General features: G+C 37.4%; 1 protein-coding gene across 1 annotated transcript in view; it reads right to left on the bottom strand.

Annotated features, from left to right (window-relative positions):
• Positions 1–27,887, bottom strand: part of AGBL1 (ATP/GTP binding protein like 1) — a 518,802-nt gene that overhangs the window by 457,392 nt on the left and 33,523 nt on the right. The gene's annotated exons all lie outside the window — the stretch shown is intronic.

Here is a 27,887-nt window from a genome sequence, read left to right as displayed (position 1 = left end):
GAGAAAATAGGGTCATATGACAGAGCGCCTTCCTCCTGTGCCTAACACAGGGTTTACCTGTTTTTGTTTTGTTTTTTCAGACAGAGTCTCACTCTGTTGCCCAGGCTGAAGTGTAGTGGCACAGTCTTGGCTCACTGCAACCCCCAGCTCCCAGGTTCAAGCAATTCTCCTGCCTTAGCCCCCAGGGTAGCTGGGATTACAGGCACACACCACCACGCCTTGCTAATTTTTGTATTTTTAGTAGAGATGGGGTTTCACCATGTTGGCCAGGCTGGTGTCAAACTTCTAACCTCAAGTGCTCCACCCACTTGGTCTCCCAAAGTGATGGGATTACAGGATTACAGGCGTGCACTCCCGTGCCTGGCCACACAGGGTTTACTTGTTGTTGAACTTTCCTAATGGGTTAAATGGATGAACTCAAATTGGCCTTCTTTGTCTGCCAGCACCGCCCCCTACATGTGCCCAAACCTATCTGTCCTTGTGTGAGTTGCCTATAAAGGCCCTTTAAAGAGAAGGAACTTCTAACCCATTTAAATCCATGTGGCCTACATGACAGATTCAAAGATTAAATCCATAACTGACATGACAGATTCAAAGTTACTGAAGCTCCACATAAATGATTTTTGTCAATGAAAAGGATGCCCTAGATTCCCAAGGGGTCTTGAGAATTGGGCACATTAGTCTCTAATGCTGCACCACTCCATTGCGCTCCCCTCTCCTCCCTCCAGCTACCAGGTTTTGCACCACGGTGAGGTAGAGGTAAATGCTAGCTGCCATCACCTAATCTCTCAACTAAGCTTTCTCAGTGAAAACAACGTCATAGACTGTATGTTGAGAGGGAAATGATCTGTCAACCCATTGAGTCACAGTGTTTTGTGATAACATCATCTCTGTGAGCTGAAAGGCATTTTCTATTCAAGATAGCTCCTACTCCGCCTTCAAATATCTCAGACATGGCTTCAGGACACTGTGCTTGTTAGTTATATCTAGATTAAAAGACAAGAATGATAGTCAAATGATATCTGTAATCAACAACCTACCTTCCTAAATATGAAACTGCAAGAAACTTCTTTTTCTACTTAAGGGTACAGAGATGGAGAAGATTTGAAAAATGTCGTAATATCCTACGTAGAACTTCCCATTATCTTTCCTGGGTCTTGATTGATCTATAGATAAGTACACAGTCATTTTAAAATACTGATAGCCTGGACTATTCCTATTCATTATTCAAATTATATTAACCAAGTAGAGTATAATGGTAATAATAGACATGACTATTTATTATATATAATTATGCATATTTATGCATGTTATATCATTGAATGCATACTTTAATAAACATGATTATTAGTATAATTGTAATTATACTATTACCATATGCCTTGTACTTTTACTATATGAAAACATTTGGATAGGAGTTTGAATAAGACAACAATTTCATTTTCCAATTTAAAGAATTCATGATCCCTGGCCAGGCACAGTGGCTCACACCTGTAATCCTAACACTTTGGGCGACCAAGACGAGTGGATCACCTGAGGTCAGGAGTTGGAGACCAGCCTGGCCAACCTGGTGAAACCTCATCTCTACTAAAATACAACAATTAGCCAGGCGTGGTGGCAGGTGCCTATAATCCCAATTACTTGGGTGGCTGAGGCAGGAGAATTGCTTGAACCTGCGAGGCAGAGGTTGCAGTGAGCCAAGATTGCGCCATTGCACTCCAGCCTGGGTGACAAGAGCAAGACTCCATCTCAAAAAAAAAAAAGAAAGAAAAAGAATTCATGATTGCTTAAAACAACACCATGATGGGAGCAAAAAAACAAAGCGGGGGACTGGGGTCTATTACTCTAGAGTAGGATATAATGCAAATGAAAAGTGCTGTAGAATAAACACCTTTAAACAATAAAGCATGGGAAACATCTCAGCTTCCAGTATCTGAAATCTGTGATAATTTGTAAGTCACCGTTGTATAGAAAAATGCCATAGATGGCATAAATGAGGTGCTAAAGATTAAGAGGACTTGGGAAAGATCTTTTTTCTTATAATTTGTTGAAATCAGGAAAGGAAGCTCATTAAAAAAAATTTAAGTCTCTGATCCATCAATTTAATGACACTGGTTCTTTTTCTTTTTTTATGTATATGTGCTGTCACCTAAAATAAATCCAAGCCTAAATGAGGCTTTAAACATGAAGAAACGAAAAATTAAATTGTTATAATTTTTAAAAATTAAATTGACAAATCTTCCAAAATACAGCATCTGGACCTTCAAACAACTGAGTCAACAAACTGAGATATGTGTATAACAATTAACAGCGTTTGTATGGAAACTGGATTTACAGAATAATCTTTCTGTTGGAAATCAATTCAATCCCCAATGGTAAACACAAGAATATCCTGGCTCTTGCAGACAGGACAGTTGTGCAAACTCACAGGCATGTTAGAATCACCCATGTTTATCTTCACATCCCCATTAATAGGATTGGATAGCTTTAGGGATTAAATGGCTTTACTAAGGAGGGTTTTTGTCACTTTCAGAGTATCTGTTGATAAATAAAATTAGATTCAAGTAATATAAATTATGAGAAATAATTTTCCTTATAAACACTAGGCAAATTTTAAAAACTTTTAGGGAGGCCAGAATCTTTTATGTTGCCAAAATCCTGCCTGTTGATTCATTAGTCAGATTTACTCAATTCAAGCCACGTAGCTAGAAGGAGAGTTCATCCGAGATGAAATAAGTCAGCTGCTGAGTAATGTCACAATTTCCGTCACAGTTCAGTGTCACAAATGAAAGAACAAAGTACTTGGTCCCCTAAAGAATGGGAAGTTAGCACTTCCGGTGCACGAGGACCAGATGAGGACCATCCAGCACACGGGTATTAATTAGGGCCCTATGTTATCATGGCTTTTGAGAACTATTAGCCAATTACATTCTGCCATGGCCAAATGGCCAAATGTCTTGAGAGCCTCAGGAAGTTACATCTTCTTTTAAGGCAACAAACAGACACAGACAACCTGAAGTTCTAGAATAGCAGGTCCAAAATTATATATTTTGGAGATATATATATAACAAATATGAGATGTTTCATGTTCAGATAAGTGTGGAAACCACTTCACGCAACATTCTCCCATACTGAAGTGGTTGAAGGAATTATAATACATCTACACAATCTATCTATATAACCTTTATAAAGAATGAGATAGGGCTATGTATTTTGTTAAATGGTAATACACAACTTGTATAACAGTAAGTAAAATATCAATGTTAACAAAATAAAAAGTAAACAAAGCATGTGTGTATGATTAATGTATGTATACATACACAAACATATGTGTGCATTTGGTAAGTATTAATGTGACTAGAAAACTACACCACAAATTATTTTTAGCAGCAATCTTCAAGGCTAGAATTGTCATAGAGAGAGGAATCTCATTTTTTTCTAGAAACTTCTGTTTTACTTTAATTTTTATCACATTGATATAGGTATTAGTCTTCTACAGTAATAATAATAAAATATCAAGACTAGGTGGCTTAAACAATAGAAATTTATTTTCCCACCGGTCTAGAGGCTAGAAGTCCCACATCAAGGCCTGGGAGGGTCAGTTTCTGCTAAGGGCGCTCTCCTTGGCTTGCAGACAGCACTTTCTCACTATATTCTTACATGGCCCTCCCTCAACACATGTGCGCGTGTGTGCGCACGCGCACACACACACACACACACACACACAGAGAGAGAGAGAGAGAAAATATTCCTCTTCTCATGAGGCCATCAGTCCTGTAGGATTAAGACCTCACCCTTATGATCTAATTTAATCCTAATTACCTCCTAAAGACTCTGTCTCCAAATACAATCACATTGGGGATTAGGGCATCAACATATGAATTTTAGGGGGACTCAGTTAAGTCTGTAGCATTCTACCTCTGACCCCTCAAAATTAATATCTTTCTCTGGTGCAAAGTACATCCACTCCATCCCAAGAGCTTCAAAAGTCTCACCTCATTTTAGCATCAGCACTAAAATCTCAAGTCCAAATTCTCATCTAATTATTGCCTAACTCAAGTATGGTCGAATACAATTGTATTCAGAATACAATCTATTCTGAGGCAAATTTCCTTGTAGCTGTGAGCTCATGAGACCAGAAAACTTATGTGCATTGAAAAGACAATATTAGGATAGGTATAAGATAGACATTCCCATTCCAAAAGTGAGAAATCAGACCAAAGAAAGAGATGACAAGTCCCAAGCCTAGCAAGGCAAATTCTGTTAGATTTTAAGGCTGGCGCATAATCCTTTCTAGTTCAATGTTCTGTCATCCCCATGACTCTGTCAGATAGGGATCCTGCCCCAACACTCCAGGAAGAGGTGGCTTGGCCTCTTGAAACCAAGGAAGTGACCTCACCCAACCTTGCACCCTGGGCCTGTATACTCTGGGCTGTCATGTGAGTGGTAGGCCTGATCATCTCTGAATCACCTTTGGAGTCTTTCCTCTTTTTTTTGAAGAATAGCTCATGTTTTCAGTGAAATAGCTCTGTTGTTCTGTCCTGAAGCGTCCAAGAATCTGACAGCCGTTCTTCACTTAGTTCCTTTTGCTTTATTCCCTTCAGTCCAAGCTGTTTTCTGCCCATATAATCTCATTATCTCTTTATCAAGTAATAGTCCAGCCATACTCTTGGTGTTCTCTTTCGAACATGCTTCCTCACTTTTTGCAACATGGATAGGCTGAGAATTTACTAAATTTTCAAGCTCTGGTTCCTTTTTGCTTAACAATTCCTTTGTCAATTTCTTTCTTCTCTAGAATTTTCTCTAAGCATTCAGGAAGAACATAGCCACATCTTCAACATTTTGCTTAGAAATCGCCTCAGGTAATTATCCAATTTTAGTGCCTGCCAGTTCTACTTTCCACAAAACACTAGAACACCCAAGTTCTTTGCCACTTCATAACAACGATGGCTTTTCCTCCAGTTTCCAATAACTTGTTCCTCATTTCCATCTAATTCCTCGCCAGAATGGCTTTCGATGTCCATACCTCTACCAACATTCTGTCCATCGCGCTGCACTTATATTCTGTAAGCAGGTGGAGGCTTTCTCTGCGGCTCTCCTCTTTTCTTTTTCAGTCCTCACCAGAATTGCCTTTAATGTCCATATTTCTTTTTTTTTTTTTTTTTTTGAGACGGAGTCGCGCTCTTTCACCCAGGCTGGAGTGCAGTGGCGCGATCTCGGCTCACTGCAGGCTCCGCCCCCGGGGGTTCACGCCATTCTCCTGCCTCAGCCTCCCGCGTAGCTGGGACTACAGGCACCCGCCACCTCGCCCGGCTAATTTTTTGTATTTTTAGTAGAGACGGGGTTTCACCGTGGTCTCCATCTCGTGACCTCGTGATCCGCCCGCCTCGGCCTCCCAAAGTGCTGGGATTACAGGCGTGAGCCACCGCGCCCGGCCTTAATGTCCATATTTCAACCAACAGTCCCTTCACAGCAACCTAGGCATTTTCTGACATGCACCTCAAAACTCTTCCAGCCTCCACCTATTACCCAGTTCCAAAGCTGCTTCTACATTTTTAGGTTACAGCAGCACCCCACTTCTCAGTACCAAAATCTGTATTTGTCACCTCAGGCTGCCATAATAAAATGTCAGAGACTGGGTGGGTTAAGCAACAGAAATATGTTTTTTCACAGTTCTAGAGGCTAGAAGGTCTGGCAGGGTTGGTTTCTGGTGAATTCTCTTTTCCTGGCTTGCATTTAGCTGCCTTCTCAGCATGTCCTCATATGGCCTTTTGTGTGTGTGTACGCGCGCATGCGCATATTCGCATATGCAGGGAGAGGAGGAAAGGGAGAAAGGAAAATCTCTTTCTCTTCTTATAAGACTACCAGTCCTATAGGATTAAGGTTTCATCCTTATGACCTCACTTAACTTTAATTACCCCTAAAGACCCTACCTTAAAATACAGTAACATTGGGGGTTAGGGCTTCAACATATGTGCTTGGTGGGACACAATTCAGTCCGTAGCAGTGTATTTCTTTAGAAAATATTGCTAGTGATCTGCTTGACACTTTATCCCACATAACTCCCTCCAATTTTGTGCAGGTATCACCCACCCCATGTGCATCCAGGTGCTTAAAGGAGAGCTCACCCCTTTTCCTTGCTGTTGATTGATGTAGGAATAAGGCTAATACCCAATTCTGTCCAAAGATACATGAGAAACAGTATGTTTGGGGATTCTGAGACAAGTTTCTTCACACCTAAGGGCTCTAGGAACAAATGGCCACTCCTGTTCTTAAGGATATCGCTATTGTAGATTTGAGGACACTCCTTCTACCACTGGGTATGCAATCAACACTGAGTATGGCAGAGGCAAAGATGGAAAAAACTAAGCCTGTGATGCCATCACTGAGCCACTGAATCAACCAACCCTGACATCCATCCTATATCTGAACTCAGTTGCATGAAACGAGATCTCTTTCTGCTTACATCATTTAAGTCAGAATGCGTGCTACATGAGGCCAAAGTCATCATAAATGATACAATTTATTTGAAATATTTAAACTAGATCTCTGAAAAAAACTTTTAAAAATCACTTTCTTAAAAATGTACAACATATATTAGTATGCTAAAAATCTAATATATCCTATGGTTTTAAAAAAAATGTCTTATGGCATTTGAACTGAAGCTCCCCAAATTTATTTGATCACAAAATCTTTTTATTTTCTCCTCATTAAGTCTTATGATCCTCAACAAAAGAGAATAGTTGTTGAAAGACATCCCCATGGCAGAGCTTGGATAGACTTAGAAATATGGGCAAATGACAAAGCTTGAGTTGAACAAAAAAATAAATAAAACAGCAAAAATTCCGCAGGGGAGGAAATGTTTGAGGGACTTTTAAAATCTTGCATAGCCAGTATCTACATTTTTGCTATCCTGCCCTGTGGTTTAGTTGCCATTTAAACCACGTTTTGCCAAAAGTCCTCAATAAAAAATACTGTATGGGCATATATTGGTGAACACTGAGAGTGACAGGCTGCGGGATTTCCCACCAGATTTGGAGTCAAATTTCACTTTAATCTGAAGACATGGGAATCCCAGCAAGCCAGATGATTTGCAGACTTTTAAGAAGCTGTAATATATATCCAATCTTTTTTATTTTCTAGGCATTATTTTGATAGAAAAATTATGTTTGGGAGCTTTTTATTCCCTGAATCTGATTAACAAAATAATGTTAACTGTGTGTTAAATGCGATAAAAACTACCAAACCCTATGAAAAATAAACACTACAACATGACCTCCCCTTCAGAACAGTTACAGCAAAGGACACACATGTATGTGTGTGTCTAATTTAGTCCAGGATGACTATATGCAAATTCAACCAGTCAGAACACCCCCAACATGCCCTTCACCAAGGTACCCTTCAACTAGGAGTTATCATCACCATGATTTTACAAGGATTTGTGGGATGTTATTATTAACATCTGTCTTTCCTATTGATCTATAAAACTCGGGACAGAGACCATACCTTTTTCTACTCGTCAGTTTTTCCCCAGCACCCACAAAATACCCAGCCTATAGTAAGCTCTCAATAAATGCATGATGAAAAAGTGAATACATGAGTGAATGAGGCATTTAAAAACCCTCATAGATCAATTGAAGAAGTAAATCACTCATGCTTAGCGACTATAATAAAAGAATGAATTTATACCCATCATAAAATAGTGTCTACAAGTGGAAGAGAACTTGTCAGACAGTATATTTTTATCAGGCTCTACAGTAAGACCTAAATGACAAATTGTAGAAATATATCTCTTTCCTTACATATGTCTTTTGCCTAAGACCTTGCTAGCTTGTTCATGTCTAGTTTGATGAGGTTGAGACTACGATTAAATCACCATAGTGTAAATTTTCAGACTCTGGCACTCCTGTTGGAACAGAGGGCTACCTGTTCTGTGCCTGAGTACTGGCCCATCTTCCCTCTCATACTAACTACCCAACACGGGGTCAGGAATTTATCCCATGATGTATCTTGTCTGTTGGCTATCACCAAGGTTATCGTAGGAAAATTAGTTACACAACTGGTGAGTGCTTCAGGAAGTTAGGTCTCCCAGTACACAGACACACAAACACAGAGAGCATCAATTTCCAGAATGCTCTACTTCTAAAACCATCATCATGGAAATCCTAAAGTACATTAAACGGAACAGCATTCTGGATTGGATAATGAAAGTAATGCTATGATCTAGCAAGGATAGTGGAAAGCAAAAGAACAGACATGGGAGAAAAGATCCCAAGACTTCTTCCACATAGACACTGTACTCTTGTAGCAGGCTCTGTTTCTTTGCAAATGCTTAAGCATAGACCCAGACAGCTTGATAAATGAGTAGGATCACGCAAAACACCGAGGAAGATGATTAAGGGAGTGGAATAATTGATGTATGAGGAGAGAGGTTTTTGAAAAATCTAATTATAGAGCAGCCCAGCCAAACGATGAGTTCGCTGAGAAAGTGCAGATGCACTCCGAAGAAAACCCCAGAGCAGAATGAGAACAAAATGAGTCGTTCCAACAGGATGTGAGTATCAGTGAAAGGAAGAAATTAAAAAACGGCAAAGTCAAGAGCAAGTATCAGGACAGAATTCCTCACAGGAGAATGTATGACTCTACAAAGATTCTGCCTCATGCCTGGCAGTCTCATTTTCAGAGAGAGGACTCAGAAACTGACCCTGGTTATACTCTGCTATGCCTCTCCCTTGGCCTGATGGGCTGGCCAGAGAAGCTCTGTCATTTCCAATCAGTGTGATTATTTAATGCAAACAGCCTTGTGTTTATGACAAGAGGATGGTTAGAATAAACATAGAAAATTTTCCAAAATTCAAAGGTTTTGAACAGCCTCCAAAATTTGACTAAAGGAGTGACTTTCTCCAGGGGACACCTTGAGAGAGTGCTTCAGACACCATTCTCCACACACTGGCCTTCTCCACTGAATTAAGAAACATGATCCCTTGTTCCAATGTCCAACCACTTCTCCTCAAGGCTTTCCAGAGCCCTGAATGAGAGACTCACAGATGCAGTCCCCCACTCTGTGCCTGTGTACAAGTCTCAAGCACCCCAAGCTTGACATTAAGCCAAAGCTACAAAGAGTGGAGAGGTGGTTTCATCTCAAGTGGGCTGCGGGGTCAAAATCAGAAAAAGACACAAGTGGGCCAGAGTGACACCTTCAGTTTGCCACCTTCTAATTTGGAAAAATGGATAAATGGGCTCTATTGCATCATTCCAGTCTCCAAAGAAGTGAAAAATTCTTCACCGAAAAGACCACGTGCTCCCATTTCTATAATCATATTCTTTGGTCTCCATCTTTGTGCCTGTACTCTATCAAGTCCATTAGCATTTCATCTGGTCCTTTCGTTTCTTGGAAAACATAATGCTTTGGGGAAGCTGGGCAAAAATAAGGGGCAAGTTCACCCTCCTCTCAGTGACATCTCCAAACAGAACCAAGGAAAGTGTTCCCATCTGGGGTGAAGGGGGTTCCCAAAGATTCGTTTGACACTCATCACAGTATCTGGTATGATCATATTTACTAATAAATTAAGGTGCTATCATTTCTGCATTTATATTTATTTTTCTAAAAAATACATTTTTTTAATATTTAAAAATATTTTTGACTGAAAAATGTGAAATAAATTAAGTACAAAATTAAAATCTCTTTTTTGTGCTTATGTGCGCTTTCAATAGAAATGAACAGAATGGATGCATAATGGACAGATCACTAAATAAGATTATATATGTGTGTATATTTCCATATAGTTGTGATCATACCATACAAAGTTTTATAACCTGTATCTGCATTTTTCACCTATATTTTCAGCATTGTGTTATGAATTGCAAATTTTTTCCTGACATCTGATTTGTAATAACTGAATAGTATTTGATTATTCACATATACCACTACTTACTTCATGAACAGGCACTATGGTTCAATTTTTAAGTTACTTCTAATCTTTTAGTATTAGAAACCATGTTGTCACAAATATCCATATATATAAATGTTTATTTTTAAATAAAAGTTTTAATAGTGAAATTTCTGGGTCAAAGGAGTTAAACACCTTTATAGCTTTCAACATGCATAGACAGCTTTAGTGTATGAACAGATCTGTTTAGTCACAGCCCCAAGTCAGGTTATCATTTTTTTTAGAATGGCCCACGTGATAGACAAAATTTACATGTGCACATACACATATGTATGTACATTGCATTATTGGTTTCATGTTCTAAACTATATGTTTATAAGCTTTATATTTTACTATTTATATATTATTGAAAACAATATATGTAATATATTTATACAAATATATAATAAAATGTTCCATTATATGTAAAATTATATATACAGTATTAAAATGATCTATATTTTAATATAAAATTATAAAAGCATTTTATTATACATTATAAATGTACGTATATTTATATATATATGTGTGTGCATGTGCATGTGTGTGTGTGTGTGTGTGTATTGGGGGTGCACGAGTGGGAGAGACAGGATCTTCGTCTGCCACCCAGGACAGAGTGCAGTGGCACAATCATAACTCCCTGCAGCCTAGAACTCTTGGGCTCAAGCGACCCTCCCGCCTCAGCCTCCTAAGTAGCTGGTACTACAGGCACATGCCATTACACCTAGCTAATTTTTTATTTTTAGAGACAGGGTCTATGTTGCCCAGGCTTGATCTCATACTCCTGGCCTCAAGCAATCTTCCTGCCTTGGCCTCCTAAAGCTCTGGGATTACTGCACCCAGCCCATGTGTTCATACGTTATTATAAATAAAATAAATTACTTCCTCAATATTAGGTAATAATGGAGGAAGATTTCCCAACATATATAAAATTTAAAAATAACAGAAAAATTTACAGCAGAGGCAAGTGAAGGATGCCTGACCCGGGATTTCTAAGGCCACTCTGGTAGAGTTTTCTGTCATTCACAACTGTTGGCATTCTCTCTCTATTCAGAAAGACCAGTTGTTCTTGATAACAGCATCATCCCTGGCTTCTTATAAATTATGGTCATTCTAGTTGCATTAATCTCTTTGACCTTTTCTTCTACATTCAGGGTTATCATCACAAGCCTTTGCTCTCTCTCTCACAAATTAACTCTTTTGCTGTATCTATTCTGCTTCTATTCTGTTAATTTCATTTAAAAGCAGAATTTGTGTTCTCAATTTCTCTTTTTTTTTTTTTTTTTTTTTTTGAGACGAAGTTTTGCTCTTGTCCCCCAGGCTGGAATGCAATGGTGCAATCTTGGCTCACTGCAATCTCCACCTCCCAGATTCAAGTGATTCTCCTGACTCAGCCTCCCAAGTAGCTGGGATTACAGGCGCCTGCCACCACAACCGGCTAATATTTTTTTGTATTTTTAGTAGGGAGGGGAGTTTCACCATGTTGCCAGGCTGGTCTCAAACTCCTGACCTCAGGTGATCCACCCACCTCAGCCTCCCAAAGTGCTGGGATTACAGACGTGTTCCACCACACCGGGCCTGTGTTCTTGATTTCTGTCTTCTTCAGGCATCTTGCTTATCAGCTCATTCTGTTGTTTTGGCATCCTACCCTTTGGATCTGGAGTCATTGAATTCGTGATATCCTGAAATTCTTCTACACTGCAAAGCAGTAGTAGGAAATTTGCATTTGTTTCTTGGGTAATGTTTTCCCCAGCTTAAATTATTCATGTCTTTTGTATGCCTTCTTGCTTATATCTTTTAGAGGGGTTTTGCCCCTACATTGTTACTTTCTATGTTAACTATGTGTTTTATTCATTCTATGTGTTTTATTCATTCTACGTAATGTGTTTTATTCATTCTACGTAAATGTGGTTAAATTATCTGTTAGTCCGTGTCCATGTTCTTTGATACCTTATTAGCTTCCACTCAGATGTTCGGTTGGAGGTATGGGTATTGTAAGTTATGTCTGTCTTTACACAGCCTGAGTAAGTTATATCTGCTTTTATGCAACCTATAGGAAGAGGAGGAGGGAACCCAGGTGGGCCTGGAGCTGGTTATGATGCATTTACCTAGGTAGAATTACCAAGATTTTAGAAAGTCAATCCAAGACACAGCTGTACCAAACAAACAAAAATAATAATTTTTAAAAAATTATAAACATGTTATTACTTTAACATAAAATATGAAGAATAGAAGTTTACTTGAAATCATATATTATTACTTACTATTTACTTTCTATTATATAAATGCTAATATTTAAACAACAAAATAAGACTAAAAGTGGTAGTTAGTAGTAATTAATAGTAGGTGTAAACAAATATATGTGAGAAAAATATAATGATAATTTTATAAGTTTTTTCTATTCTTTAACAGAGCAATTTATTTAAATCTTTTTAAATTCTCTTGGATATTAAAGAGATGCTATATATTCATCATGCTATATTAATATGTATTTTTAAGGTGCATAATACTTTTAAAAAAGAGAACATAAATAGAACTAATTAAAAATGTATTATTACCACTATGCAATGAAAAACAAGTTTCTTTTAGTCCTATGAGACATAGGAAAATTATAATCTTTCTATTTACTTCTCTAATGATACTTCTTTAAAATGCCTGCACCCTTTAGGACATCCTTCTTTTATGTAGGCAAAACTATATAGCAAATGTAACATTACTTTGTCTTGCAGCTCTGCTCTCATTGAGCCTATGTTACATGGGTGCCTGGTGTCAGTCCAGCATGGTAATGTCAAGGTGATATATATCCTCTCTACAAAAGCATTAGCACTTGGACATCTTAGTCTATTTGTGTGTTGCTATAAAGGAAGACGTGAGACTGGGTAATTTACACAGAAAAGAGGTTGATTTTGCTCATGGTTCTGCAGAAGCATGGCACCAGCATCTGCTTCTGGTGAGGGCTTCCAGAAGCTTCCTCTCATGGCAGAGGTGAAGGGGAGCCAGAATGTGCAGAGATCACCGTGCTGAGAGAAGCAGCAAGAGAAAGAGAAAGAGAGAGAGGAGGGAAGTACCAGGCTCTTTTTAACAACCAGCTCTCACGGGAACTGATGGAAAGAGAACCGACACATTACCATGAGCAGGGCACCAAGATGTTCATGAGGGATCCACCCCCATAATCTAAATGCCTCCTACCAGGCCCCACCTCCAACACTGGGGAATCCAATTTCAACATGAGATTTCGAGGGGTCAAATATCGAACTATAACAATGGAATACTTAATATTTTATTTACCGGCAACAGCAGGCTTTTAGATATGTAGGATTAGTTTTCATCCCCAAATCTCCACCCACTTTGTATCTACAGGCTTGTTACCATAGACCAGCTTGCTGCGTCTCCATCAGGTCTTTTGCATCTTTAAACGTGTGCATAAGTTCTCCAGATCGAAAACGGCCATGGTTTTAAAACACGAAGTTAAACCTACCCCAGGGAAAATGGTTTTAAAGCACAGAAGTCATCTAAACTTGTGAAATTAACACTGTACTCTAAATAAATTACAAATTTAGTAAGGAAATGGAGAAAGTTCTGTTTAATTTGGTTGCCCTTTTCATTGACATTTTCTGAATTCTGAAGCTGTCTTATTTCCAAAAATTGAGGCTTTTTTCCATATAATTGTCACAACTTAAAACTATTCATGTACAGTTAATTCATCCTTTTCTAGGATGCTTACTGTCTCTTCAAAGATCAAACAGCTTCAGAGGAACAGCATATAAATCTCTGTTTTACAGTACTCCTTTTTCCCCCTTTCTCATCCTGAACGTATTTCCAAATTACAAGAGATTTCTTCGTCTCACACTTTGAAAATAGTTTACTGCAGGCCAAAGTTTAAAGATCTTTTCTATGGCCAGCAACAGTATATCTAGATGTACCATCTTGTAGGCACATGTCTAAGAAGCTATCACTTCCCGTTTTTATCAAGTCAAACACGTTAATTGCTTCTGCATGTTCTGACGAAACTTCAGAGTGACCAGGAACTTTTATTATGAAAGCCTCGATCCACAATTAAGCAAATCACACCCCTTTTCAGCAGCGTTGTGTTCAAGATGTGCAAGACATTTAGCAGGTAATATCTGTTTATTTCCTTTAGTAAAAAGTTTATAGCCTGAATAGAATTTGTTAAAATCTACATTAGTTATGTCTGCCAAGTCTGCAGATAGATGAGCAAAGTCTAATATGAATTTGGACAAGATTATCAACAATCTTTTATGTTTTCTATAGCTTCATTAAAATCTTTACAGAAATAAAGAAGATGATTTCAAACTCATTTTTTCACATCTAAGAGCTGGGGGAAACTTTTTATTCCTAACACATTACTCAATACTAAAGAAAGCATGATCATTAATAAGAACCGACAGGGTCAGCTCTATAGTGTGAGGGGCCAACAGATCAGTTACCAAAATTTCCCCTTTTTGTCAACCACGGAGTATTTTAATTACAACCTCTGAATCAGGAAATGTAACTTCCTCAGTTTCACAGAAGATTCACAGAAACAACATGATAACTGTGTACACATTCATGCCATGTGCCCAAGCTAATTCAGTAGCCACTATTTTCAAGCATTAGTATCATCTGAGAGATGAAAAAACTTTAAGTTATCTTACAAGTACTTGTATATTTTCCTAATCTGGGCCTTTCTGTACTATATCTATTAGAAATGCCTTGAAGAAATGCATGTGGATGATGCTTTACTTAATTTCCAACCCTGAATGCCTGAGGTTGCAGGGAAATAAAGCAATGTAAAAGGAAGTAGCGTTTTGAGCAAGCCTTAAGGAAGATGGTGACTTCAAATGTCAATACAGATAGCTATATTTGCCAACCAAAGGACAGGATTTGCTACCTCTTGGGATAGTGCATTGGTTGAGCAGTGAAAGTCATAGTCACAAGTGACCCGTATATCATCTGGACAGTTTAGAGGAGGCCTCTTGAGGGACGAAGGGTAGTATTCATTATTAAAACTTGTTAAATTCAATCCATTGTTGGGGGCCCTGATGTGCATCACACCACTTAAATCTCACCACAGCTCCATAGGACAAGCACTATTATACCTGTTTTTAAGGTGTAAAAATTGAGGCTCAGCAGCATTAAGAAAGTTGCTTAGGGTCAATGAAAGAGAGGGAGCCCACTCTTGAACCCAAATCCATGGCTTCTGATCTAATGATATTTTCAATAATTTGAGGGGCTTTCAATATGTCTTCTTTCGAGTCCTGGAATCCCAGAGAAGGTGATGAGGCAGAGAAGTTTCAAGTCAGAACTCTGAAGTTTTAACTATAGCTTCCAACAAGGCGGCTCTTATCTGTGTCGTATTTTGGAATTTCATATTAGAATTCATTTGAAAAAGGAAGCAGGGATCTTCCGCTTTAAAAAACCTTGTAAAGAAATCAGCCTGTAATAATGTAAAGCAGTGTCTTTCCTTCTCCCACATCCTTTTTTAATTGCTGATACTATGTACAACCTTGTTAACTGATTTGTGGATGGGGGTGGGTGTTGGTTTTCATTCCAGTGTGAGAGTTTGCAGCATAGTTTGGATGTTTTTGCTTAAACACAAAAATGAAGAAGCAGTTACAAATGCCTTGACTTTGTTTGCTATAACATTAGTATAAATAATAGACTAATGTCCTCAAATTATTAATGGAAATAAGCATAGCCTGGGGCTGGATGACTTGAAAAACCAGTGTGCATTGTATAATGAAAAGAGTGTGGAATTTAGAGTCACATTCTGCCTTGAACTTCATTTCTGATATGACCTTATGCATGTTACCAAATTTCTCTCAGGCTCTATTTCCTCATTTGTAAAACAGCAGCATAAAAGCCAACTTCACAGTGATGTGAAAATTAAATAAGAGAATGTACATAAAAAGATTTGACACATTTGGGGTTGCTAACTGATGCTCCATTTTTATTGGTATTGATGGATCAAATTCTTGAAAGTAATGATACCCTCTGTGAGATTTACCAACAAGAGGCCTTTATGGCAGCCAGAGGGCTCCATGTCAGCCTGGCCCTTGAGAATAAAACAGCACTCCCACAGAAAGCATTTTGACAGACCCACAGCAGGTTTGCCCTCACGTTTAACACTACACTTGAAATGGTGGCTTGAAAGGCCTGGAGCATCCATACATAGCACAAAAGAACAATCTTTACACTGACATTGACTTCTCCACTGTTCACTTTTACTGATCATGACATGAGGCCCAGAGACTTGTGTTGGAATGCATAACATTCTCTTTTTTTTTTTTTTCTTCAACTTAAGTTCCGGGGTACATGTGCAAGATGTGCATGTTTGTTACACAGGTAAACATGTGGCATGGTGGTTTGCTGCACAGATCAACCCATCACCTAGGTATTCAGCCCAGCATACATTGGCTATATGTCCTGATACCCTCCCTCCCCATGCCCCACCCCCTGCAAGTCCCAGTGCATGCTGTTCCCCCCAATGTGTCCATGTGTTCTCATCATTCAGCTAAGAACAGAACGCATGATATTTTCAAACCCATTTTGGGGGACAGCAAATACACCTTCTCCCAAAGATTTGAATGAATTCAATTGTTCAAGTTTTGGACACCCATAAACCAGTTCTAGTGATGAAATCCCACCCTATAGGAACTACTTAAAAGGTAATTTTCAAAAACAAAAGCTGACCTTGAAAGAGAAAAAAAAAATTTATTTTAGAATTCTCTTTTTAAGAAGCTGGAAATGATTTTTTTTTAATTATACTTTAAGTTCTAGGGTACATGTGCACAACGTGCGGGTTAGTTACATATGCATACATGTGCCATGTTGGTGCGCTGCACCCATTAACTCGTTATTTACATTAGGTATATCTCCTAATGCTATCCCTCCCCCCTCCCCCCACCCCACAACAGGCCCCGGTGTGTGATGTTCCCCATCCTGTGTCCAAGTGTTCTCATTGTTCAATTCCCACCTATGAGCGAGAACACGCAGTGTTTGGTTTTTTGTCCTTGCGATAGTTTGCTGAGAATGATGGTTTCCAGCTTCGTCCATGTCCCTACAAAGGACATGAGTTCATCATTTTTTATGGCTGCATAGTATTCCATGGTATATATGTGCCACATTTTCTTAATCCAGTCTATCATTGATGGACATTTGGGTTGGTTCCAAGTCTTTGCTATTGTGAATAGTGCTGCAGTAAACATATGTGTGCATGTGTCTTTATAGTAGCATGATTTATAATCCTTTGGGTATATACCCAGTAATGGGATGGCTGGGTCAAATGGTATTTCTAGTTCTAGAGCCCTGAGGAATCACCACACTGTCTTCCACAATGGTTGAACTAGTTTACAGTCCCACCAACAGTGTAAAAGTGTTCCTATTTCTCTAGCACCTGTTGTTTCCTGACTTTTTAATGATCACCATTCTAACTGGTGTGAGATGGTATCTCATTGCAGTTTTGATTTGCATTTCTCTGATGGCCAGTGATGATGAGCATTTTTTCATGTGTCTGTTGGCTGCATAAATGTCTTCTTTTGAGAAGTGCCTGTTCATATCCTTTGCCCACTTGTTGATGGGGTTGTTTTTTTTTTTGTAAATTTGTTTGAGTTCATTGTAGATTGTGGATATTAGCCCTTTGTCAGATGAGTAGGTTGCAAAAATTTTCTCCCATTCTGTAGGTTGCCTGTTCACTCTGATGGTAGTTTCTTTTGCTGTGCAGAAGCTCTTTAGTTTAATTAGATCCCATTTGTCAATTTTGACTGTAGCCTTGTAGTATGGTTTGAAGTCAGGTAGCGTGATGCCTCCAGTTTTGTTCTTTTGGCTTAGGATTGGCTTGGCGATGCGGGCTTTTATTTGGTTCCATATGAACTTTAAAGTAGTTTTTTCCAATTCTGTGAAGAAAGTCATTGGTAGCTTGATGGGGATGGCATTGAATCTATAAATTCCCTTGGGCAGTACGGCCATTTTCAAGGTTAGAGAAAAAAAGAGTAAAAAGAAATGAACAAAGCCTCCAAGAAATATGGGACTATGTGAAGGGACCAAATCCACGTTTGATTGGTGTACCTGAAAGTGACGGGGAGAATGGAACCAAGTTGGAAAACACTCTGCAGGATACTATCCAGGAGAACTTCCCCAACCTAGCAAGGCAGGCCAACATTCGAATTCAGGAAATGATTTTAAGACTCCCTTTTTAAGCTGTTTGTCCTCTTGAGACAAAAAAAAAAAAAAAAAAAAAAGAAAGATCGTGCATAAAAAGAAAATCAAAAGCCTCTTAACAATTGCCCTCCAAAATACACTCTTATATTTCTGCTTTAACAAACAGAATTACTATTGACCTTATGACTAATTATTCAATGAACTCATTTCAGCCTTCACTGCAACCCTGATGAGAAAAAGACTACTACTAGGATGCTACTTGGAATGAACATTTGTCCCCACTACAAACAAAATTTAAGAAGTCAATATTTGGGTTCTCCCAACAATGGAAAGAAAAATCAGCAAATTAAATTTTTTAAAAGCAATTTTCTTTGCGTTTCTTGGAAATCACATCTCTCTCAATAAGACATTATAACACTTTATCTCTTTCTGTCTTAAGGAATGTGTACACCAGCTTGTGGCTGTGGCAAACTGGAGCTGTAATACCCACGGCTACCAAGAGATGGCGGGGGGGCACACGTGCGCTCAGGATTAGTGGGTGGCTGCCATCTGGAACTGACTCATGTTTCTCTGCCTCATTGACTCTTGATCTTGTTTCAGAATGATCATTTTCCACCTTCCCTCTTACCCTTTTATATTTTAGTTCTGTCGTTTAATTATTTAATTCCATAATGGCATCATCTAATTGAGGGACTTTGGTATTAGCTCTGAAAAGCATTTTGGGGGGATTCATTTGGCCTGAAACGCCATATAAAATGTGATTTTATTATGTGTGATGAGGATTACTATGATTAGGGTGGACCATTTTCAAAAACAAATTAGTTTATCCTCAAGGAAACAGAGGCCTGAGGCTGGCTCTTTCCTCTTTAGAGCCCTTGGGCTCCAGTAAAACCATCCACTGCACATGTTTTATTTATTTATTCTAGTCATTCAATCATTTCTGTTTTTAAATTTGAGGAAAAAAGTCATCATGCTACAGCATGGTGTGGTGAAAATAGATATGCATAGGACATCAGGAGACCTGGAGAGCTTTTCTACCCACTATTTACTTGTGTAAATTATAGGAAATCATCTATTTTAGACTCATTGTTCTTGTTTATAAAGTGAGGGTATTAAATTGAGTACCTTTTATTTTTTCATTTGCATAAAGCGTTTAAAGATTCTATGGAACTAAAAAACTTACTGCTATGTCATAGAGTGAAAGATTGTTTTATTTACCCTTTAGAAAGTCTCAGGAGATATACCTAATGCTAAATGACGAGTTAATGGGTGCAGCAAAACAACATGGCACATGGATACATACGTAACAAACCTGCACATTGTGCACATGTACCCTAAAACCTAAAGTATAATAATAAAAATAAAAGAAAAAAAAGAAAGTCTCATAGAAATATTCAAACTGCAAAAATTTTAGCAGTCCTGAGAAACAGGAATGGAATATGCCAAAGTAAAATATTTAGAAGACTCTCTGATAGCCAGAGATGGGACAGAGGCACGAGTAAACACTGGAGAAATCCCCTATCCCAGAGAAACAAGAACTCAAAGTCAAAACCACATAAGAATCTTTTGGACAAGCATGAGTTTGATTACCTTCCTCCTTAGTAAACCCGCATATAAGAACTCCTCAAGGTTTGCTCTTAATCACACACACACATGAGAATTAGCCATAATGGGGAGCATCATATCAGTGATACTGAAATAAAATAACAACATCTGTTGCTATGGATATAGACCTGTTCCACTACACTCCTTCTCCAAGGAAACTGTAAACTGCAAACGCCACACGTAAACTGCTAAAATTGTACTAGGGTTTCCTTTTGCTTCTTTTATTCTGACCTTAGAGATTCTCCTATAAAATATTTGAGTGGAGACCTATATCAAACTCCAGCATAATCCAATGTGACTTATTAATTAAAAATAATACCGAGAGAACAGCTCTGCTTCTGCAATGCTGAAATAGCAAAGAAAACTATTGTTTAGTTCAAAAAAAGGAGGTAATCAATTTCCTGAAAATTCAAGGGGTAACTTCTTGTGAAAGAGAGTAAATGCAATTTAGAAAAAGGAAATTAACTTGGAAGTACGTGATTTGCATTCTCGAGAATATTCTAGGGGCCATTTGGGTCTATAACACTCGGCCAAAGCTGTCATGAGACCATTAATCTAAGAATATAAAGAACTGAATGTATACATATAGAAAATACAGTTAGACACTTTGTGGGAGACAGTGAAAAGCAGATAGAATGTAGCAGAAAACTGAATTATTCAGGTTGTAAACAAACACAAGGAATTTCCCTAGCATGCAGAAAACCTAAGATGACAAAGGGAAAAGAAGAGAAGGGAAAGGGAAGAAGAGAGGAAGGGAGGAAGAGGAGCAGAGAGAAAAAAAGGAAACAAGGGGGAAAGTGGACAAGATATAGAGACAAGACCTTGAATTGGTTTATGCCTTTCTCTCCCATTACCACCCATCTCAAACGTTACCTTATATTAATATCCAACCAATTATTTGTCCCACCAAAACCAGTCCACTTCTTGCTTTATGCATTTGCTAATGCTTTTATTCTCTGCTCAAAAAACCCTTCTCTATTTTATTCCCTTCCTTTCCATCCCCAGCACTGATGAATTAAATCTAGTTCATCTGTCAAAACTCCCCTCGATTCCTTTTTGAACTAATGAATGCATGATCTAATTATTGATGATGGTGTTGTTAGTTATAATGCATTTGCCTGTAGCCACACAATCAAAAAGAATATATTTTAGACTAGATAGTACTGAAATTATTTTCATTTAATTTTAATTTTTATAATTACAAAAGTCATTTCTAATGTTACACAAAAAATAAAGTTAATTATTTACCCTCCACCATTCAAAATAACTAGTTACTGGTATCCTTCTTTAAAGATTTTACTGTGCATATTCTTTAATACAAAGAGAACTTTTTTAGTTTTTTGACTGATGTATTGACTTATTATTGGCATGCAATAAGTTATACACATTTAAAGTGTACAACTTGATGAGATTTCATGTATGTACCTTTGAAACATAACCACAATCTAGATAATGAATATCAATATCCTCCTCAAATTTTCCTCATTCTTCTTTATAATCCCTCCCTCCTACTCCATATTTACCTCCAACCCCCATCTCCAGACAGCCGTTCATCTTCCTTTTCTCACCATAGTTAATTTACATTTTCTGGAATTTAATACAAATGGTATAATACAGTATATACTTTTTTATCTGGCATTTTTCACTCAGCATAATTATTTTGAGATTTATTCATGTTGCAGCATATATCAATAATTTTCTCTTTGTATTGTTGAACAATATTCTATTGCATGAAAATATTACAGTTTATTCACCAGTTGATACATGTAAGGATTGTTTCCAGTTTTCGGCTATTACAAATAAAGAATGAAGCAATGAAGATTTGTAAATGAGTCTTTGTAAGAATATATGCTTTCATTTCTATTGTGTAAGTAAATACCTAGAAGAGGAGTGAGTGAATGATATGATAGGTGTGTGTTTAATATTTAAGAAACTGCCAGACTGTTTTCCAAAGTGGTTGCACCATTTCTTCATTCCCACCAGCAAAGTGTGAGTGTTCATGTTCTTCTTTGCCAATTCTTGTAATGGTCAGTCTTTTAAATTCTAACCATTCTAAAAGTGTATAGTAGTATCATATTACAGTTTTAGTATGCATTTCCCTAATTAATTCTGATGTTGCGCATATTTTATGTGCATATTTGCTATCTGTATATCTTCCCTAGTGACATATCTGTTCAAATCTTTTGTCCATTTTTAATTGTTGTTTTTTATTATTTAATTTTAACTGTTCTTTGTATATACAGAATAAAACTTTTTTACAAGGTACATGATTGGCAAATATTGTCTCCCAGTATGTAGCCTGTGTCTTCATTCTCTTAATAGTGCCTTTTGAGCTGCAGAAGTTTTTAATATTGATAAAGTTCAGTTTATCGATTGTTTATAAATTGTGTTTTCACTGCTGTTACATAAATAATTTTTGCCTAGCTTAAGATCACAAAGGTTTTCCTTTGAGTTTTCTTCCAGAAATGTTATAGCTGTAGGTTGCACATTTAAGTCTATTATCCATTTTATATTCATCTTTGTTTATGTTGTAAAGTATAAGCTGAAATCTATCATTTGCATATGGATATCCAGATTTTCCAGCACCATTTATTGAACATACTATTATTCCTCTATGAAATTTGCCTGTGCCAAAAATTAATTGTTCATGCATGTGGGTTTATTTTTGAAGTGTCTATACTGTTCCATTAATCTATCTTGACACTGATACCCCACTACCTTCCATACTGTAGCTTTATGATAAGTCTTAAAGTATTCTTTGTCCTCCAATTTTGTTCTTTTTTTTCAAATTTGCTTTGGCTATTCTAGGTCCTTTGTCTTTCCTTATGAATTTTATAATCAATATATCAGTTTCTACAACATACAGAAAGCCTTCACAATTTTCACTGGGAATGCAATGAATCTATAGATCAATTTAAGGAAAATTGACATTTTGCCAATATCAAGTCTTCTGAACCATTACCTCTAGTTATCTCTCTATTTATTTCTTTCATTTGTTTCAACATTGTTTTGTAGCTTGCAGTGTACAGGTCTTTTACATCTTTTGGCAGATTTATCCCTAAGTTTTTACATTTATATTGCTATTGTAAACTACATTATTAAAAATTTTCAGTGATGTATTTCCAATAATTTGTTGCACTATGTAGAAATATAATTTTTTGTATGTTGATCTTGCATCCTGGAACCTTGGTAAACTCACTTATTAGTTCTTGTAATTTTTTGTGTATAGATTCTGTTGGAATTTCTACAAAGATAATCGTCTGCAAATAGTTTTACATCTTCTTTACCCAGATGGATGTCTTTTAGTTCTTTTCCTTGCCTTATTTCACTGACTAGAATCGCCAATATAATGTTAAATAGATTTAATGAGAGTAGACATTCTAGTTTTTTTTCTGATCTTACTGGGGAAGCATTCAGTCTTTTAACCATGAAGTATGATATCACTTAACAGTTTTCATAGATGTGATTTATTGAGAAAGTTCCCTTCTATTTCTAATGTATTCAGTTTTTTATTGGGAAATGGTAGATCTTGTCAAATGTTTTTTCTGGGTCCATGGAGATAATCATATATTGTTGGGTTTTTTTAGTTTTTTATATAATAAATTATATATAATGATTTCTACACATGTTAAACCAGTCTTGCATTCTTGCAACAAATATCACTTGATCTTGATCTTGTATATATTGTCGATACCAATTTACTAAAATTGGGTTAAGAATATTTGCATCTCTGTTCTTAAGAGATATTGATTGAAAGTTTTCCTTCTTTGTAAAGTCTTTGCCTGCTTTTGGTATCAGGGTAATGCTGGCTTCATTGAATAAGTTGGAAAATACTGTCTCTTCTTAAATTTTCTCCAAGAGTTTGTACAGAATTGTTATTATTTATTTTTAAGTGTTTGGTAGAATTCACCAGGGAACCCATCTAAACTAGACTTTTCTTTGTGGGGATAATTTAACCATACATTCAATTCAATTACCAAATATAGGGCTATATAGGTTATGTTTTTCTTCTTGGGTGAGCTTTGATAGTTACGTCTCTCAAGAAATTTTTCCATTTCATCTAAGTTGTCCAATTTATTGGCACAAAGTTGTTAGTAGTATTTCCTTATTATCCTTTGCATATCTACAGAAATTGTAGGAATTTTGCCTCTCATTTCTGATACTGGTCATTTGTGTCTTCTCTCTTTTTCTTATCAGTCTGGATTGGAATTTTTTTTTTTTTTTTGGCAGAGTCTCGCTCTGTCACCAGGCTGGAGTGCAGTGGTGTGACCTTGGCTCACTGCAACCTCCAGCTCCCTGGTTCAAGCGATTCTTCTGCCTCAGCCTCCCGAGTAGCTGGGATTACAGGCAGGTGCCACCACGCCCAACTAATTTTTTTGTATTTTTAGTAGAGACAGGGTTACATCATGTTGGCCAGGATGGTCTTGATCTGCTGACCTCGTGATCTGCCCACCTTGGCCTCCCAAAGGGCTGGGATTACAGGTGTGAGCCACCATGCCCAGCCTGGAATGGAGTTTTATCAATTGTATTGATCTCAAAGAACCAACTTTTGATTGAATTGTTTATTGTTTTTCTATTTGTAATTTTATTTATTTCTATTCTGATTTTTCTTATTTCCTTCATTTTACTTACTTTATATTTCAATCTTCTTTTTCCCCTTTCTTATGGTGGAAGCTGTGGTTGTTGATGAAAGATTCCATCTTTCTTCTTTTCTGATATGTGCCTACTGGTCTATAAATTTCCCCCAAGAATGTGGCATCCCAGAGATTTTAATATGCTGTACTAATTTCATTCAGTTCAAGATACTTTCTAGTTTCACTTTTGATTTCTTCTTTGACCTATAGTTCCTTTAGAAGTACATTATTTAATTTTCATATTTTGGGGACTCTTACAGAAACCTTTCTGTTGTTGATAATTTAATTCCCTTGTGGTCAGAGAACATACTTAATACCATTTGAATTCTTATAAATTCATTGTGACTGGCTTTATGGTTCATAATATTATCTATCTTTGTAAAAATTCCATTGCAATTGAAAAGAATGTATAGTCTGCTGTAGGTGGGTAAAGTATCCTATGAATATCAGTTAAGCCACATTGATTGATAGTGTTATTTAAATCATCTATATTCTTAACTGATTTTCTCTCTACTCATTCTGTCAATTATTCAGAAAGGGTTATTAAAATCTCCAACTAAAGTCATGGATCTATTTTTCCTTGCAGTTCTATCAGTTTTTACATCAATTATTTTGAAGCTCTGTTACTAGGTAAACATTTAGGGCTTTTATTTGCTCCTAATAAACTAACCCTTTACTATTATGGAATTACTTTTTTATACCTGGCAATATTCTATGCTCTGAAATCTACTTTATTTGATATTAGAAAAAGCTTCCCAGCTTTCTTTTGATTATCATTAGCTTGGTGTATCTTTTTCATCCTTTTACTTTTAACCCACTCGAGTCTTTATATTTAAAGTGTGTTTATACACAGCTCTGAGTGGAAAGACTTCAAGATGGCTACCTGGAGGCACCCAGGGAATCTCTGAGGCACGGAAGGAGAGGGAAGCTAAGCATCTGGCCTGGTCAGGATTAAGAACAGCTCTGTGTCAGAAGAAACTCCCCAGTGCAGGGAAAAGGTGAGCAAAGGATCCCCAGGACTCCACATTCCCACAGACTCCTGTAATCCTAGCCACAGGAGAGCCCCTCAGCCCTCATGGGCCCTGAGACTAGTATATGAAGCTGCCTAGTATTCATACCATGACATTGTTCCAGAGATGTAGTTCAGGCTGGATCCCACACACTCCCCAGACACAAGCAGCTGCAACACACAGCCATTTTAAGAGCCCAGGCCCCACCAGATGACATCCTGCCCTGGGGCCCAACAGCCCCTGAATTTCCACATCCATGGAGCCCCACTGATATTTCTTCATGTCCACCAAGTAGGCAGGCTGGACCCGGCATTGCAGCCAGGTCCCCAGCACTCTAGCCCACACGGTGTTCTACATCCCAGTGGATGGCAGTGCAGTGCACCAGGGAAGCTTTCTCCAGGACAAAGGGAGCTGAAGCATGCACTCCCCAGAACCTAAGAGCCACCTGACTGGGGCTGCTGCCACTGACAGCAACCTTGCATCCCCAGACACAGACACTCTGCACATGCGTGTGCTTTCAGCAGGCTTGGAGTCTGGTCTGTCTGGGAGCCCTCCTGGGGCCTAAAGACAAGCCTGTCCTCACCACTGCCACCACCATGACCACACCATCTAGGGACATACACATCAATATTGCTTGCCAGTTTGGGTGCTTATGTGCACCATCAGCAGGCTTCAGGACAGGTCTGCCCCACCTGGCATCACTCCCCATGCTAGCACAATCAGGGAACTTGGAGATTAACCTGCTCTACCCACCATTGACCTTACTGGAGAGATAGACTCCAATTCAATAATAGTTGGGGACTTCAACACCCCACTTTCAGCATTGGACAGATAATCTAGACAGAAAATCAGCAAAAAAAAATTGGATTTAAGTGGCACTTTAGAACACATAGACCTAACATTTATAGAACATTTCACCAAACAGCCACAGAATACACATTCCTCTCATCAGCACATGGAACATACCCCAGGACAGATCATATGTTAGGCCACAAAATTAATCTCAGTAAATTTTAAGCATCAAAATCCTATCAAGTATCTTTTCAGATCACAGTGGAATAAAACTAGAACTCAATAATAAAAGGAAATTTGGAAATAAGTGAAATTAAACAACGTGCTCTTGAATGGCCATTGGGTCAAGGAAGAAATTGAGAAGGAAATTTTAAAATTCTTGAAATAAATGAAAGTAAAAATACAACATACCAAAATCTGTGGAATACAGTAAAAGCAGGGCTAAGAGGGAAGTTTATAGCAAAAAAAATGCCTATGTCAAAAAAGTAGAAAATTTCAAATAAACAATTTAGTGATGCACCTCAAGGAACTAGAAAAGCAAGAACAAACCAAACCCAAAATTAGTAGAAAGAAAGGAATAATAAAGATCAGAGCAGAACTAAATGAAATAGAGACTAAAAAAATACAAAGGATCAATGAAATGAAGTTTTTAAAAAATAAATAAAATCAATAAACTGCTAACTGACTAACAAAAAAGAGAGAAGACCCAAATAAATAAAATCAGAAATGATACAGGAGGTATTACTCCAGGTACCACAGAAATACAAAGAATCATCAGATACTATTATGAACAACTATATGCTAGCAAATTAGAAAACCTAGAGGAAAATGATGAATCCCTGGATACATACAATCTACCAAGATTGAACCAGGAAGAAATAGGAAATCTGAACAGAATAATAATGAGTATGAGATTGAATGAGTAATAAAAAGTCCCCTAACAACAACAACAACAAAAACTCAGGACCAGATGTCTTTACTGATGAATTCTACCAAACTTATAAGGAAGTACTAATACCAATTTTTCTCGAATTATTCCAAAAAATTAAAGACCAGCATTACCCTGACACTGAAACCAAACAAGGATACAACAAAAAAAGAAACCTATAGATCAATATCCCTAATGAACATAGATGCAAAAGTCCTCAACAAAATAGAGCAAACAAAATACTAGCAAACCAACAACACATCAAAAAGATAATATACCATGATCAAGGGGGATTTATCCCAGGAGTGCAAGGATGGTTCAACATATACAAATCAATAACTGTGACACATCATATAAACAGAATGGAAGATAAAAACCATACAGTCTTCTCAAAAGATGTAGAAAAGCATTTCATAAAATTGAACAATTCCTTCATGATAAAAAACTCAACAAATTAGGCATAGTAGAAACATAATAAAACATAAGAAACATAATAAAAGCCACATGTGACAAACCCAGCTAGTATCATAATAAATGGAGAAAAGCTGAGAGAATTTCTTCTGAGAAGTGGAACAAGACAACGATGCCCACTATCACTATTCATACTCAACACAGTACTGAAAGTTCTAGCCGGAACAATTCCTAGCAAGAGAAAGAAATAAAAGTCACTTAAATTGCAAAACAGTCAAATTGTCTCTCTTTTTATATAATGTGATCTTATATTTAGAAAATCCAAGACTACACCAAAAACTGCTAGCAAGACTAATAAAGAAGAAAAGAGAGAAGAATCAAATAGACACAATAAAAAATGACAAAGGGGATATCACTA

Source organism: Nomascus leucogenys, chromosome 6, assembly GCF_006542625.1.
Source record: "Nomascus leucogenys isolate Asia chromosome 6, Asia_NLE_v1, whole genome shotgun sequence".
Taxonomy (NCBI): domain Eukaryota; kingdom Metazoa; phylum Chordata; class Mammalia; order Primates; family Hylobatidae; genus Nomascus; species Nomascus leucogenys.
The sequence above is the reverse complement of the archived record's forward strand: the minus strand, read 5'-3'. Positions and strand labels throughout refer to the sequence as shown.